Below are 3,564 nucleotides of genomic sequence, written 5' to 3'. Positions count from 1 at the left end.
ATTGACCAAGTACCTTACATGGGGCGTTCCATGGGGAAATTTCTAGATGTCATATCTCTGGCTACGAGGGTCATAGGCAGCTGGGAGTGGTACCTACGTGCTCAGGGGCTCCCCCTGAGTCCGTCCATATGTGGGTCATGGGTGTTCATTGACCTTCAAAAATCTTGAAAAATTGACCAAGTACCTTACATGGGGCGTTCCATGGGGAAATTTCTAGATGTCATATCTCTGGCTACGAGGGTCATAGGCAGCTGGGAGTGGTACCTACGTGCTCAGGGGCTCCCCTGAGTCCGTCCATATGTGGGTCATGGGTGTTCATTGACCTTCAAAAATCTTGAAAAATTGACCAAGTACCTTACATGGGCCGTTCCATGGGGAAATTTCTAGATGTCATATCTCTGGCTACGAGGGTCATAGGCAGCTGGGAGTGGTACCTACGTGCTCAGGGGCTCCCCCTGAGTCCGTAGACATGCGTTTCATGGGTATTCATTGACCTTCCAAAATCCTGAAAAATGCACCAAGTACCTTACATGGGCCGTTCCATGGGGAAATTACTAAATGTCATATCTCTGGCTAGGAGCGTCATAGGCAGCTGGGAGTGGTACCTACGTGCTCAGGGGCTCCCCTGAGTCCGTAGACATGCGTTTCATGGGTATTCATTGACCTTCAAAAATCTCGAAAAATTCACCAAGTACTTTACTTGGGGCATTCCATGGGGACCTGACTAGAGTGTGCTTTGGCGCCCCCTGAGGCCATTGGAATAGGTCCTGGGTGAAGGAAATGGTGAAACTTAACATTACGTAGGAGAGTCGGATCGAGCTGGGAGTCGTACCTACGTGCTCAGTGGGTCCCCCCGAGTACGTAGATATATAGATTGTAGACATTCATCGTATAGATATACTTGTGTAGACTTAGAGTATGAGTAAGGCTTAGGGAATTAGGGTTACAGGATAAGGGACTTAGGGTTTAGGGTTTAGGGTTAGGGTTAGGGTTAGGGTTAGGGTTAGGGTTAGGGTTAGGGTTAGGGTTAGGGTTAGGGTTAGGGTTAGGGTTAGGGTTAGGGTAGGGTTAGGGTTAGGATATAGGATGAAAGCCAGAAAATGAAATGGATCACTCAAAATATCTGAAAAAGTAAAAGAGGTAGGGGGCTGATACTTGGCACAGACACGCCTCCTGAGGGGACCCACAACCTATTAAAGTTTGGTGGGCGTGGCTTGTTTCCTTAAGGTAGCTGCCATAGACACCCATGCATTTTGAAAATGGATCACTCAAAATATCTCCTAAACTATAAGGGGTCATGGGTTGATACTTGGTCCCCAAGGGTCCCCCAGGGGCCCCCAGCTTTCCACCAAGTTTGGTGGTCCTAGCCCTCCCCTTCCTATAGCTGCCATAGACTCCCATTCATTTTTGGTGATGTCATATCTCTGGCTGGGAGCGTCATAGGCGGCTGGGAGTGGTACCTACGTGCTCAGGGGCTCCCCCTGAGTCCGTCCATATGTGGGTCATGGGTGTTCATTGACCTTCAAAAATCTTGAAAAATTGACCAAGTACCTTACATGGGGCGTTCCATGGGGAAATTTCTAGATGTCATATCTCTGGCTACGAGGGTCATAGGCAGCTGGGAGTGGTACCTACGTGCTCAGGGGCTCCCCCTGAGTCCGTCCATATGTGGGTCATGGGTGTTCATTGACCTTCAAAAATCTTGAAAAATTGACCAAGTACCTTACATGGGGCGTTCCATGGGGAAATTTCTAGATGTCATATCTCTGGCTACGAGGGTCATAGGCAGCTGGGAGTGGTACCTACGTGCTCAGGGGCTCCCCCTGAGTCCGTCCATATGTGGGTCATGGGTGTTCATTGACCTTCAAAAATCTTGAAAAATTGACCAAGTACCTTACATGGGCCGTTCCATGGGGAAATTTCTAGATGTCATATCTCTGGCTACGAGGGTCATAGGCAGCTGGGAGTGGTACCTACGTGCTCAGGGGCTCCCCCTGAGTCCGTAGACATGCGTTTCATGGGTATTCATTGACCTTCCAAAATCCTGAAAAATGCACCAAGTACCTTACATGGGCCGTTCCATGGGGAAATTACTAAATGTCATATCTCTGGCTAGGAGCGTCATAGGCAGCTGGGAGTGGTACCTACGTGCTCAGGGGCTCCCCCTGAGTCCGTAGACATGCGTTTCATGGGTATTCATTGACCTTCAAAAATCTCGAAAAATTCACCAAGTACTTTACTTGGGGCATTCCATGGGGACCTTACTAGAGTGCGTTTTGGCGCCCCCTGAGGCCATTGGAATAGGTCCTGGGTGAAGGAAATGGTGAAACTTAACATTACGTAGGAGAGTCGGATCGAGCTGGGAGTCGTACCTACGTGCTCAGTGGGTCCCCCCGAGTACGTAGATATATAGATTGTAGACATTCATCGTATAGATATACTTGTGTAGACTTAGAGTATGAGTAAGGCTTAGGGAATTAGGGTTACAGGATAAGGGACTTAGGGTTTAGGGTTTAGGGTTAGGGTTAGGGTTAGGGTTAGGGTTAGGGTTAGGGTTAGGGTTAGGGTTAGGGTTAGGGTTAGGGTTAGGGTTAGGGTAGGGTTAGGGTTAGGGTTAGGGTTAAGGGTTAGGGTTAGGGTTAGGGTTAGGGTTAGGATATAGGATGAAAGCCAGAAAATGAAATGGATCACTCAAAATATCTGAAAAAGTAAAAGAGGTAGGGGGCTGATACTTGGCACAGACACGCCTCCTGAGGGGACCCACAACCTATTAAAGTTTGGTGGGCGTGGCTTGTTTCCTTAAGGTAGCTGCCATAGACACCCATGCATTTTGAAAATGGATCACTCAAAATATCTCCTAAACTATAAGGGGTCATGGGTTGATACTTGGTCCCCAAGGGTCCCCCAGGGGCCCCCAGCTTTCCACCAAGTTTGGTGGTCCTAGCCCCTCCCCTTCCTATAGCTGCCATAGACTCCCATTCATTTTTGGTGATGTCATATCTCTGGCTGGGAGCGTCATAGGCGGCTGGGAGTGGTACCTACGTGCTCAGGGGCTCCCCCTGAGTCCGTCCATATGTGGGTCATGGGTGTTCATTGACCTTCAAAAATCTTGAAAAATTGACCAAGTACCTTACATGGGGCGTTCCATGGGGAAATTTCTAGATGTCATATCTCTGGCTACGAGGGTCATAGGCAGCTGGGAGTGGTACCTACGTGCTCAGGGGCTCCCCCTGAGTCCGTCCATATGTGGGTCATGGGTGTTCATTGACCTTCAAAAATCTTGAAAAATTGACCAAGTACCTTACATGGGGCGTTCCATGGGGAAATTTCTAGATGTCATATCTCTGGCTACGAGGGTCATAGGCAGCTGGGAGTGGTACCTACGTGCTCAGGGGCTCCCCCTGAGTCCGTCCATATGTGGGTCATGGGTGTTCATTGACCTTCAAAAATCTTGAAAAATTGACCAAGTACCTTACATGGGCCGTTCCATGGGGAAATTTCTAGATGTCATATCTCTGGCTACGAGGGTCATAGGCAGCTGGGAGTGGTACCTACGTGCTCAGG

Source organism: Poecilia reticulata, chromosome 3 (genome assembly GCF_904066995.2).
Source record: "Poecilia reticulata chromosome 3, P_reticulata-male-v2, whole genome shotgun sequence".
Lineage (NCBI taxonomy): Eukaryota > Metazoa > Chordata > Actinopteri > Cyprinodontiformes > Poeciliidae > Poecilia > Poecilia reticulata.
This window is presented reverse-complemented; position numbering follows the sequence as displayed.